Below are 14386 nucleotides of genomic sequence, written 5' to 3'. Positions count from 1 at the left end.
ATCCTAAATTGTGATTTCTGCTGATTGCAGTTTTATGGTTGCTAGTGATTGCTTGTTTTTGTTTTTGCTCTATATGTTGGTTACTCACCAACTTGGAGCTTGGAGTTTGTACTAGCAGATGATTTAGTGTACATTTAGGTGCCAACCTAGTTGGGATCTTGATGTTTCACTGTGATACTTTTTGCACTGTCCTCTTTATTAATGTACGTTATCATACTTTATATGTTTTTTCCATCAATAAGCTTTCTTTTTTTTGATCAAAAAAAAAAAGTCTCAAGAATCCCTTCCTCCGTCCCCACTCCCCTTGACTTTTAAAAAAAAATGTAAAAAATTAAAATAAAAATTACTAGAATATAGGTTGATTAAATAATGAGCTTTAAGGAAACATAATACAAGGAATTTGGAAGCTTGAAAGTTCTTTTAGCACCCGGGAGTCCCTCAAAACTAGTCCATTGATCACCGATGATGCCCCATACGTGGCACCCTTCATCAACCAACCGTTTCCTCGCTTCAGCTTTATAATTTTGCACTTCTCTGTATTCATCTTCCATACCCCTGTATTCATAGTTCCCATCATGTACTCTTAATGAAATATGATCATTTTTAAGATTCCAATAATAATATAACATCTAAATTAAAATGTTTCTGCATGACCATGAGATCTTCTAATTTCAAATGATACCTAGCTTGATCTAATTTTTAATTAAAATAAGAATCAAATCATGTAATTATGAGTGATAAGAAAATGACATTTGCTACGAAGGATTATTTATGTCCATTCTCTCATATCCCTATGTTCCGAATAATATTTTTATCACATATGAGTCAATCTAATTTTGAAACTTTTTTGAATAAAAAATCTCAACCCTCTAATCAAATAAAATGTTTAAATTAGTCAACGTTTACAACTCTCCTATGAAAAGTCATGCACCACTTATTAAAAATTGTATTCCCTGCTCTCCATTGATGTCATTCCAATGCTTAGGCCTAATAATTATCTAAAAATAAGAAAATTATATGAATGTAAAAATTAATTGATAAGAACAAAAAAAAAAATACATATATCTCAGCGTCTTAATGGCTATATATAGAAATAGAGGGTTACATACAAGTCTTAACAAGTAAGAAGATGCATATAAGAGCATATTCAATCCTTTCATTAAATGTTTATCAAATTAAGGGAGAAGTATTTCTTTATCAAATTGATAATTGAACAAATTCTTCATCAAGTTTTAAATTTGATGAAAATTTAAATAGATAAAACGTTTGGGATGATTTTTTTTATTTTTTTATCAAATTTGAGATGGTTTGATCATACACAACGGAGACCAACAGAGGCAATAATAAAAAGATGTGATACAGTGACGGTAGATGGTAGTGTTAAAAAAAAGAAGTAGACTTAGATTGACGTGGACTAGTGTAATAAATAGATATATAAATCTCCATAATTTAACTAACGAAATGACTTTGGATATAGTCGCGTGGAGAAAAAAAAAATTCATGCAACCGATCCCATTTGATGGGACTTTAAACTTGGTTTGGTTTGGTTTAAATTTGATAAAAAGAAAAATTTGGAATGAGATGAGAATTTCTAAAAAAAAATTGATGAAAGGATTTGAATAGTTTATATCAAATCAACTTTTTTACTTAAATTTAAAGTCAATTTATATGTATATATCTATAAAAAAAAAATTAAAAAAAAAAAGGTAATAAAGGGTAGAAAATGGATTTTAAGTACCTTATGAGAGAAGTCCATCCATGATATCCAACCCTGATGAGGTTATCAACAGTGGCATCTCTGAGGGATTCCCTTCTGGAGGATATCAAAAAGATCTTAATCCCCTTCCCTCTTTATCTCCTCGAACAGTCTCTGTGTGCGCTCAAGAACCGGTGCCTTACTCTCTCTCATCCATTTTTCCAAACAGCTCACATTGAGCTTCTCCCCCCTAATGAAAATGTAAATAGTAATTCTTAATCACAAATCAAAAATTTTAATTACCGAAGAAAAAAAGTGATGATATCATGTGTACGGGAAAGAAATACGTCTTCTCGTATAATCCTGTTGACCTAGTCCACGCTCCTCCGTACGACGTCGCTTGATCACCTGAAAACACAAACGTGAGCTAGCCGGCGGGTGTGTGCCGGAAACCTCTCCGATGCCTAAATCAGTAAACTTGACAAATAGACAAAACTCTATGTTTTCAGAAAGCAAAATTGTGTTACCTCCTCCAAGGTGATGTTTGTGAGCTTTTTATAAGTTTCGAATGGCACAATCCTAGTAGGATTTCTATTCCTCCATGCAGAGTCCTCCTAGGATTCATACTCCTAAGGATAATGCTTATCCTTTTACACCCCCCCCCCCACTCCTTAAACCAAGTGGGATGGTTTTCATCATGGCCGAACTGCCATACGACCGAGATAAACCTGGCTATACCGAGCCACAGAGTAGGCCGTACTAACAGTAGTTCGGTTCTTCTTCTTGCTACACCATATTTCGGTTCTCTCATGCACGAACCATGGTGTGTTTGGACCGATCTACCGAGTAGCAACATTCCGACCGACCTACCCAGAATACATCATGACCGAACTACCTCTGAGACCGTCCTAACTAGAAAAGTTGCACGGACCGAAGTAACTCAACATCTCCTCTGGGCCGGAGTAACTTTATCATTCTTGAACTGGAGTAACTTTCTTACTCTTGGACGGGAGTAACTTTTACATTTCCATTGGGCTTTTTTATCCAGTCCTTCGTACTTTGGGCCATAAAGTCCATCTTCGCAGCTCGGCCCAATTTTTACCAAAAATTACCCTCTCATCATGCTAGGATGATGAATTATTGTTCCGATCAGACATTTGGCTTGATGATTGTATAAATAGTCTTTGTGGTGTAAGGTTTTGAGTTTAGCTCATGTGAAGAGGAGTTTGATACTCTATTTGTAATTATTTTTCTATTAAATGATTAAAAGAAAATTTACTACTCCACCTTAACGAGCTTCCCCACAATGATATTAGACAATTTAATTAATTTTAATTTAAGATGGTTTGTTTGGAAAGTGATTTTTTAAATAATTTTTTAGTTAAAATATAGGTGAAGGTATAAAAAAATGTGTACAAATGACTTTTTTTTATTTTTGATGTAAAAAATGTTGGAAATGGTTATAAATTCTGGGTAAAACCAGAATTTTATCCTAAGTTCGGTCTATTTTTTAGGTGGGCCCCATGTGTCGATTTTCACGGGTCAAAGTGGTAACGCGTTCTATGCCGCGTTGTGATTCACGTAGTATATTTGGTTGCTCAAAACCATTACCGAGTGAATGGGAAATTGAAGCCAAAGTGTGCACCATGAAAATGGAGTTTTGGTGAAAATTCCTTAAAGGTTTGAATAAGGCTTGTTCCACATTGATTTGGTGGGAGGTTTTGAAAGGGTTTATAAGGCATGGGTTTGGTACTTGGGGTGTGCCCCAAGGGGTACTCAAGTATTTTAGAGAGAGAGGTTATGGGCAAAATGGGCTAGACCCATTGGACTCAAAAAACCACCACACACGCGAGCCGCCGCCGTCCGTCTAGGCGGGCGGGCGGGCTGGGCTTAGCTTGGGCGCGGGTGCGTGGTGTGTGGTTGGGTTGGGCTTGTCCGGCACAATACTAAATCGGATTTACTGTACACCTGTACGGGAAAGAAATAAACCTTCTCGTATAATCCTGTTGACCAAGTCTGCGCTCCTCCGTACGACGTCGCCTTATCACCTGAAAACACAAACGTGAGCTATCCGGCGGGTGTGTGCCGGAAACCTCTCCGATGCCTAAGTCAGCAAACTTGACAAATAGACAAAGCTCTGTGTATTCAGAAAGCAAAGTTATGTGTTACCTCTCCAAAGGTGATGTTTGTGAGCTTTTATAGGTTTCGTGGGGCACAATCCTAGAAGGACTTCTACTCCTCCATGCAGAGTCCTCCTAGGATTCATACTCCTGAAAGATAATGCTTATCCTTCAACACCCCCCTCACTGCTTAAACCAAGTGAGATGGTTTTTACCATGGCCGAACTACAACATGACCGAAATAAAACTGGCTATGCTAAGCCACAGAGTAGGTCGAACTACCCTCAGTTCGGTTCTTCCTTTTACTCCTTCCTTATCTCGGTTCTCTCATGTACAACCCATGGTGTGTTTAGACCGAGCTTCCGAGTAGCAAGGTTCCGACCGTTCTAACCACAATACGTTATGACCGGACTAACTCTGAGACCGGCCTAACTCCAAGTTGCCCGGACCGAAGTAACTTAACATTTCTTCTGGGCCAGAGTAATCTTTTACATCTCTTGGGCCGGAGTAATCTCACAGCCCTTTTACCCAGCCCGTAATTTGGGCCATAATGTCCATCTCATAGCTCGGCCCAATTTTCACCAAAATTACCCTCTCAATTGCCCCTTAATTCCATCTGCACAGCATGATTGGGATTACCTGTCTATCAGCCGAGCTGAAGTTTTTTAAGCCTTTCCAGCCAAGCTAAAAACCCTTTAGCCTCTCCAGCCGAGCTAAAAACTCTTTAGCCTTCCGGCCGAGCTTTTTTCACTCCGGGCTCTACTTGTCCGGTCAAAACGTCTCTTCAATCACAGCGACTATAACGTTTCCCATTCTAATGACACGTGGCACGCTCTGATTGACTGAGGACGGCTGTCACACCGTCTTCGTACTTCGTGAAATTTGAACAGTCCCGTCCTTTTTCCTTTCGTCCTTTTCACAAAACAACCTTCTACCACAGTTTTTCTTATTTCCCTCATTCTTTCTTTCAAGCTCCATTGCTCTCCAACTTTTGCAACTGTGAAGTTTGTTTCGTGTGCTTCTTTTACTGCCGTTGTTTCCATCTCCAGGTCTTCTTCTTCAATCTGGTAAGCAAATCCATTTTTCTTGTTCTGTTTTGCTTTCGTATCTGTATATTTTGTTTTGCGTGCTTTTTGCAAACACTTTTTCTGTCTTGCTTTGCTCTGTACTTTTATGAAAAAAACCTAACAACAGAACATATGAGTATATGTAATATCCTGTAGAAAACTAGCTCTTGATCCAGAATCATGATGCAACCGAACTAGGATACTGTTTAAGCTAGGTAAAACTTTAGTTAGGTTACAACCGGACTGACACTTTCACGTTTACACCAATAGCCTTGAATAAGTCAAACCATTTCTTGATAAACCTTAGTCGAAGTAACAAACTGAACTAGGTTTGCACTTAGCATACTGAGATACCTGAACCCCAACCGATCTAGGCCTTTGGGGCTATGCCAGCTTTCTTAGTTTTTTAGATGAATGAAAATTTGCTTGAACTCTTACTTTGGTTGATCTGTACGTTTGTACTTGTTATGATTTTTCCATAATCCTTTTACTTTCAACTGTTATCACGGTTTTAGCTGGTCAATCTTACTACGCTTACTAGCCAACCACTCTTTAGCCGACATAATTACTTCGGCTGAAGAGTACAAAGAGTTAAAAGCCAGCCAATCCACTCTTCAGCCATACCCTTACTTCGGCTGAAGAGTACAAAGGGTTGGTTTAATCCAGCCAACCACTCTCCAGCCTTGCCCTTACTTCGGCTGAAGAGTACAAAGAGTTGGTTTAATCCAACCAACCACTCTTCAGCCATACCCTTACTTCGGCTGAAGAGTACAAAGAGTTGGTTTAATCCAGCCAACCTCTAAGTTAGTTTTTCCAGCCAACTTAGAATATAATGTTTGGTTATTCTGACCAAACGTCCTGCAGCCTGGATCCTTATCCTGGGCTTAGAAGGGGTGTTGGTTTATTCCAGCCAACCTCTAAGTTAGTTTTTCCAGCTAACTTAGAATATAATGTTTGTAATGTGCCTAAACTTCACTAAAGCTAACTTTTACAGAGAACAACTTATGTTGAAAAGAATCGATTGTTTTATTGAGGAAAAAGAAATTACACATGTTTGAGAAGAAGAAAGCTAAAAATAAAATAACTTGAGATTGGCCGTGTTCCATGGCCTAGGGATTGCTTTGCCGCCCTTGTCTTCTAGGTGGTATGCCCCTTTGCCTGCTAACCCAACCACTTTATAAGGACCTTCCCAGTTTGGCCCTAGCTTGCCATCTCCTGGTACCAAGGTGTTTCCCATCACTTTGCGCAGTACCCAATCTCCAATCTTGAATTGTCTTGGATGCGCTGTTTTGTTGTATTTCTTGGATAACTCTTGTTGGTATGAGGCAATGTGAACCAGTGCTCTTTCTCTTCTTTCTTCCGCAAGGTCGAGTTCCAATGCTATGGCTTCTCCATTCAAGTCTGGATCAAAATTTTCGCTTCAAATTGTGGGGAGACCAACTTCCAGTGGGATTACTGCTTCCATTCCGTAGGCTAAGGAGAATGGTGTCTCTCCTGTTGATCGTCGTGGTGTGGTGCGGTAAGCCCATAAAACATGAGGAAGTTCATCCGCCCACTTGCCTTTCACCTTCTCTAACCTTTTCTTCAGTCCATCCAAGATGATTTTATTTGATGCTTCTGCTTGGCCATTTGCTTGAAGATACGCCGGTGTAGAATTATAGAACTCTATCTTGTACTCTTCACAAAAGCCTCTGAAGATTCTGCCGTCGAACTGAGTGCCATTGTCTGAAATTAGGGCTTTTGGTATGCCAAACCGAGTGATGATGTTTTGCCAGACGAACTTCTTCACATCTTTTTCCTTGATTGATGCCAATGCTTCTGCTTCCACCCACTTTGTGAAGTAGTCTGTTGCAGCGAGAAAGAACTTTCTGTTGCCGGGTGCTGTTGGAAGTGGTCCTACTATGTCTAAGCTCCACATTGCGAAAGGCCATGGGCTAGTCAATGGTAGGAGTTCTCTAGCTGGTTGATGTATTTGGTGTGCGAATTTCTGGCATTTCTCGCACTTCTTCACATATTTCTCCGAGTCTGCCTGCATGTATGGCCACCAGTATCCTTGTGAAATGGCCCTGTAAGCTAGCGATCTTCCTCCTTGATGGCTTCCACACACCCCTTCGTGTATTTCGAACAAAAATGCTTCCACTTTGCTGGGATGAACACACTTTAGATAAGGTCCTGAGAATGACTTCTTGTATAATGCCAAAGATGGGGAGAGCCAAAATCGCTGCGACTTCGCTCTTATTCTGTTGGCTTCTTTTTTCTCTTTTGGTAAGATGCCGTCTTTTAAGAACAGGATGATGGGATCCATCCAAGAGGGGCCTAGTTCTGCGCAACATACCTCTTCTGCTTCGGGGTCTTCTATGCTTGGTCTTGGTAAGTAGTCGATGAGCAATGGATGAGGGATAGATGTATCTGCCATTGAGGCCAAGCCTGCTAGTTCGTCTGCTCTATTGTTTTCCTCCCTGCCAATTTGTTCTATCCTTACCACTTCAAATTTCTTGATCTCCGTTCTGACCAATTCTTGGTACTTGGCCATCCTATCATCCTTTGCTTCATAGTCACCAGAAATTTGGTTTACCACCAGCTGTGAGTCGCTGTAGACCATTAGTTCGGTGGCCTTCATGTAGTATGCTGATTTGAGTCCTGCGAGAAGCGCTTCATACTCCGCTTCGTTGCTTGATGCTGGGAAGCCAAGGTTGATTGCTTGCTCTACAACCAGGCCGTCTGGTGAGATGAGGACTATGCCAAGTCCTGCACCATGCCGGTTGGAAGCTCCATCCACAAAGAGCTTCCACATCTCTCCAACGAACAACTTCCAGCAAGTGGAGGGGTCAGATGATGTCGTGGGGTCAAGAATGTTGTTGGTGTTTTCTTCAAGGTCCATGCTTACTATCTGCCCCTCGCCATCTGATTGTACTGTTGGTGAGTCTTGGTTTGATTCTTCCTTGCTGTCCTTAGTTTGGTCTGCCTTGGAGTCTGACCGAGTGCTTTCTGCTAGGGGTTGCACTATTCCGGCGTCAACTTCCATCCCTAGTTCGGTTGTGTCAGTTAGGTCGACTGGGCAGATATGATGACTTCCAAGAGTAACTTCTGCGATGAAGTCTGCCAAAGATTGGGCCTTTACTGCGGTTCTGGGCTGGAACTTGATGTCGAATTGTCCTAACTCTACAGCCCACTTCAAGATTCGCCCAGAAAAGTTCTCCCTCTCAAACAAAGCTTTTAGTGGAAAAGCTGTGAGGACGACTGTGGTGTGGGCATGAAAGTAGTGTGCCAATTTCCTGGAGGCCATCATTAAGGCCAACGCTAATTTTTCCAAGGGCAAGTACCTTGTTTTGGCCCCTAGCAATGTCTTGCTGACATAATAGATGGGCAGATGCTGGATTCCTTCTGCACGAACCAACACTGCGCTAATTGCGTGCTGAGAGACTGCCAGGTACAAGAAAAGTTCTTCACCAGGTACTGGGGTAACAAGCGGTGGTGGGGAAGACATATATTCCTTCAAGCTTTCCAGAGCTTGGTCGCATTCTTCATCCCACTCAAACTTGGCCTTTAAAGCTTAAAAGAATGGTCGTAGTCTGTCTGATGATTGGCTTATGAATCGATTGAGCGCAGCCGCCATGCTGGTGAGATGCTGCACTTCTTTGACTGAGTTTGGTCTCTCCAAATCCTGGATTGCTTTGATCTGAGAGGGATCTGCTTCTATGCCGCAGTTGGTCACAAGGAAGCCCAGGAATTTGCCAGATCCTACTCCAAATGCACACTTGGACGCATTAAGGCGCAATTTGTGCTTCTTTAGGATCTCAAACATCTCGCCTAGGTCCTTAAGATGGTCATTCTCATCCTTGCTCTTGACCACCATGTCGTCGATGTAAGCCTCCATTGTTCTGCCTAACAATGGTTCAAACATCTTGGTGACCATCCGTTGGAATGTTGCCCCTGCGTTTTTCAGGCCAAAAGGCATGACCTTGTAACAGTATAGTCCTCTTAGAGTTGTAAAAGATGTGACCTCCTGGTCTGGTTCATGCATGGAGATTTGGTGGTAGCCTCTGTATGCGTCCAGAAAGCGAAGTCAGTTGTGCCCTGCCGTCAGGTCTACCAGTTGATCTATCCGTGGTAGAGGGAAGCTATCTTTTGGGCACGCCTTGTTGACTGTTTTGTAGTCGATGCAGACACACCATTTGCCATTCTTCTTTGGCACTACGACCGTGTTGGAGATCCATTTTGGGTAGTGCACCTCTCTAATTGCTCCTGCCTCCAGCAAGTTACCTACTTCTTCTGCCACTATTTCGGCATGGTGAAGTGCCGATCTGCGAGTGCGCTGAATGACTGGCCTGGCGGATGGGTAGACATTGAGTTGGTGACAGAGGAAGTTTGGATCAATGCCTGGCATGTCGTAGGGTGTCCAGGCGAACACTTCGATGTTAGAGGTTAAGAATTCCAAGACCTCTAATCTCTCAGTGCTGGACAACGACGAACCGAGCAAAAAGAACTTATCCGGGTTCTTTTCATCTATTTTTACCTCTACCAAGTCCTCCACTACTTTCTGATCCGCCGCTTTGCCGACATCTGCGAATAGCTCATTACTTTCGGGTTCTTCCACCGAATGAACGTATCCTTTGGCAGCACGGCTGCCATTTACCGTGACGAAGCATTGTTTTGACATGATCTGATCTCCATAGACTTCTTCAATTATACCGGTGTCGTTGGGGAACCGCATTACTTGGTGGTAGGATGACGCCACCGATCGCATGGCATGCAGCCATGTTCTGCCCAAGATGATGTTGTAAGTGAAGGGGACCTTCAATACCCAGAACTCCACTTGTTTCGTCACGCTTCCTGCTCTGACTGGAAGAATTATCTTACCGACGGGCCATTCTGGCATGCAGTTGAATCCAATTAGGGGAGATACGGCGGGCGCCAAGTCTTTGTCTTGCAGCTTCAATTGTTTAAATGTTTCATAGTACATGATTTCACATGAACTACCCTGGTCAATCAGAATCCGCTTGACGTCAAAATCCTTGACTCGGAGAGTGACGACCAGGGCATCATTATGGGGGCAGTAAATTCGTTCCAAGTCTTTATCCGAAAAGGACATGACGTTTGTTACCTCTGTCTTCCCTTTCTTGATAGCAGGTTGGGCACTTAGCACTTCTCTAAAGTGCTCAGCCGTTTTGATCGATCCCCTGAGCTCGCATACACGCTCAAGTTCAAAAACTCCATGTATCACATTGATAATGCCTTGAGGCAGGCGTCGATTGGCATCCCATTGGGGTTATTATGGTCCTGGGGGGCTGGCTGCGTCCCTCCTTCAATGTATTTATCCAAGTGACCTGCCGCCTCTAACTCCTCCAGGTGCTGTCTCAACGGTGTGCAATTCTCAGTGCGGTGCCCCTTTTCTTTGTGGAAGGTGCACCGTGATCTTTCGTCATAGTCCTTCTGAGCTTCTCCTAGCTTGGCTGGCCACTTGACGAAAGGCTCATCTCTTATTTCGCTCAGAATCCGATAAATCGATTTCTTAAACACCGTGGTTATGGCAGTGCGGATTCTCAACCATCTTTTATCCGGGTCTTCTCCGTTATCTCGTCTACCACGTCCGCTTCTGTTCTGACGATCTACTGCATTGACCTTTGCTGAGGTTTTCTTTTCTGGTACTGTTGTCGTACCAGATTTCGCTTTGGCACGTGCGCCATCCTCTTCTACCCTGATGTGCTGATGCACTCTTTCCATCAGGGCTTCCATGGTGAGGGGTGGCGTCATGGTGATCGAGTCCCTTAGTCTGTTCCCGACTGGAAGGCCTCTTTTATACTGTGCAATGGCGAGATTGGTAGGGCAGTCCCCAATCTGATTGAACGTCTCCCAGTAGCGACTATTGGAGGATCTTAGGGTCTCTTTATCACCCATGTCGATGGAGAGTAGCTGGTCGATCTCCACCGGGGTTTTAGTGTTTGTTCGGAACCTCGTTACGAACGCCTCTGCCAATTGTGCCCAGGAGGCTATGCTGCCCTCTGGAAGTTTCTCGAACCAAGTCAAGCCTAGGTCGCCGAGGCTCGATGGGAAGAGTATATACATTAAGGCCTCGTTTCGCCTGTACACAGCCATGATCTGGCAAAAATGGCTCAAGTGTAAGTAGGGGTCCGTCTTCCCTTCATATGTAGTGAATTTGGGCTGAAGGAAGCCTGATGGTAGGGGCGCGTTTTCAATCGCCCGAACAAACGGCGAAGTCTGCAGCCTTGCTAATGCTTTGTCCGTTGGTTCGTAGGCAGGGCACGGTATTGGCATTCCAACCTCGACGTTTCCATGCGTCCGAGGAGCCAACCGTTGTAAGGCAGAAACTCTGTGTGGATCCCTTGCCCTGGCATCCTCCTTGCATCGTGCCTTTTCTTCGAGCACAGTTCGTAAGTCGAATGATCTGGGTAACTCCGTCTGTCTAGATCTGGTTTGGTGCGAATATGAGGGCCAATACGTGCTTCCTTCAGTGTATGATCTTTCAGATCTCGTCCTCTCAGACCTGGAGTGACGAGTTCTGGAAGACCAGGATTGAGTATCGCCTGTCCTGAGGCTTCTGCTCTCTCCTTGCGAGGGTGTGGTATTCCTACTACGATTTTCTGAGTGGCGAGGGGGCGTCTTGTTTTTGCGCCCCTCTCCTGTCGCCACTTCTTTTTTCTTCATCTGGCGCTTCAAGGCCTCCATGTCCGCCGCCATCTTCCTTATTAATTCATCTTGCTCCTTCACGCGATCTTCCAGAGTTTGAGGATCAATCCTCCTCCTTTACCTATCAGGACTTTGCGAACTAGAGTGACGGGGGCTGTTAGTTCGCCTCCCCCTAGTATCCCTCCTGGTGTTATGTCGTTGGGGCTCCAAGTCCGCCATGGGAGGGATAGAAGGTAGTCCTTCATGTCTTGCGCCCCCATCTGGAGTTTGTCCGTCGATGGCGGACTGTGGTAATTCTTCAATGTGCGCCATTGTTTCTGAAGAGGAGAAGCTTAATCAAGAGGTTTTGCTCTGTCTGTTTTTCCCACAGACGGCACCAATTGTACGGGAAAGAAATAAACCTTCTCGTATAATCCTGTTGACCAAGCCTGCGCTCCTCCGTACGACGTCGCCTTATCACCTGAAAACACAAACGTGAGCTATCCGGCGGGTGTGTGCCGGAAACCTCTCCGATGCCTAAGTTAGCAAACTTGACAAATAGACAAAGCTCTGTGTATTCAGAAAGCAAAGTTGTGTGTTACCTCTCCAAAGGTGATGTTTGTGAGCTTTTATAGGTTTCGTGTAGCACAATCCTAGTAGGACTTCTACTCCTCCATGCAGAGTCCTCCTAGGATTCATACTCCTGAAAGATAATGCTTATTCTTCAACACCCCCCTCACTGCTTAAACCAAGTGAGATGGTTTTTACCATGGCCGAACTATAACATGACCGAAATAAAACTGGCTATGCTAAGCCACAGAGTAGGCCGAACTACCCTCAGTTCGATTCTTCCTTTTACTCCTTCCTTATCTCGGTTCTCTCATGTACAACCCATGGTGTGTTTAGACCGAGCTTCCGAGTAGCAAGGTTCCGACCGTTCTAACCACAATACGTTATGACCGGACTAACTCTAAGACCGGCCTAACTCCAAGTTGCCCGGACCGAAGTAACTTAACATTTCTTCTAGGCCGGAGTAATCTTTTACCTCTCTTGGGCCGGAGTAATCTCACAGCCCTTTTACCCAGCCCGTACTTTGGGCCATAATGTCCATCTCATAGCTCGGCCCAATTTTCATCAAAATTACCCTCTCACAAACAAGGCCCTTCCCGTTTTTGTTATCTGTTTGAATTCAAAACCAACAGGTATCATACCTATTCAATTCAAAAACCTAGAGCCACCATTCCATCTATAAATAGGACAGCCCTCATTTAGATTTTGGAGAACTCTAATTTTCGTCCTTCATAATTCTGCAAACATCCTCTTCATTTTGTTGCATTATTTTCTTGTCAGAGAGAGTATAAACACTTTGTGTGTTCGTTAGACAAACAATTTGTAGTGCTAGACGTCCACATTCTGAAAGCACCGTGGAGAGGACGAATCTGTCTTAAGGACACAATGTCAAACACTGGACTTGATCAGATTATTCGAAGAAATTAAATCAAGTAAGTTATTTAATTAATTTTTGTGTTATTGTTATTTATTTAAATCAGATTTTAATTTTGTTTTTGTAACAAAATAAAATATGTTTTTATTTATTTATTTATTATTTCGAGTTTGATTTTTGTAATCAAACAAATTCTCTCCTTTTCTTTATTTCTTTAAATTCTAGTTGTTGTTTTGTACACAATAGAATTAAATCTTTTAAATACAGTGAAGATTGTCTAACAATCTTAAGACAGATTCCTTTTTGGTATCTTCATTGTATTTAATTTTCTGTGTTTTCAAAGTAATATTCTGGTTGGAAAAACAAATAGCGATTTATGCTATTTGACAGATAGTAGTAATATACTGTCTCTTTTCTTTGACAACTAGTAATAATATACTGGTGTCATTAACGATTGCAGAATATTATTTGGCGTTACAGAAAATTATTTTGGTATTTTATTTTTCTAGTTTTAGTAACAAGGAAAATAAAATTATATTATTTTCTAGTTTTAGTAACAAAGAAAATAAAATTATTTTGTGTTTTAATTTATTTTCTGATTTTAGTAACTAGAAAATTATTTTGTGTCTTTTCTGATTTTTGTAATCAGATAGTTTTGTAGTATTTTATTTTCTAGTTTCAGTAACAAGGAAAATAAAATTATTTATTTTTCTAGTTTTAGTAACAAGGAAAATAAAATTATTTTGTTGTTGTCATTTATTTTCTAGTTTTAGTAACTAGAATTTATTTTCTGGTTTTGATAACTAGAAAATTATTTTTTTTTATTTTTGTAGTCAGATATTATTTCGGTATTTTATTTTTCTAGTTTTAGTAACAAGGAAAATAAAATTATTTTATAGTTTTAGTACAAGAAAAATAAAAATATTTTGTGTTATAATTTATTTTCTGGTTTTAGTAACTAGAAAATTAATTTGTGGTATTTTATTTTCTAGTTTTAGTAACATAGAAAATAAAATTATTTTGTATTATAATTTATTTTCTGGTTTTAGTAACTAGAAAATTAATTTTGTTAATCAATCATGTAACTTTGTGTATCGGTCACAATCTGTAAATTTTGTACGTGACTTACGATTTCGTTTGTAAGATCACTTAATCTTGAACCCTTTGTGAAAAGGTGTTAATTCTTTTGACTTTATCATAGTTCATTATGAGTATACATGGTAGAATTTGATTCTAGAATAAAATATTAGTTTTACAAACTAATTTCATTTTTATTGCGAAGAAACCTTTATGGCAAGATTATTTTCTTTATTGGTTTTCTGAATCATTCTTTATTTTCTGTGTGTGGATCCGTAGTCGTGAATAGTTTCTGCACATGACTCGAAATAATATATATTCACAAGGACTTTTGCATGCATATTTAATTAGTTTA

At 41.3% G+C, this 14386-nt stretch overlaps 1 pseudogene; it reads right to left on the bottom strand.

The window, feature by feature from the left end:
* Nucleotides 1-350: 350 nt before the first annotated feature.
* LOC114294480 (acid phosphatase 1-like) overlaps nucleotides 351-14386 on the bottom strand; it is a 36704-nt pseudogene continuing 22668 nt past the window's right edge.

This window comes from Camellia sinensis, chromosome 12, assembly GCF_055761805.1.
Source record: "Camellia sinensis isolate YWXY chromosome 12, ASM5576180v1, whole genome shotgun sequence".
NCBI lineage: Eukaryota > Viridiplantae > Streptophyta > Magnoliopsida > Ericales > Theaceae > Camellia > Camellia sinensis.
This window is presented reverse-complemented; position numbering and strand designations above follow the sequence as displayed.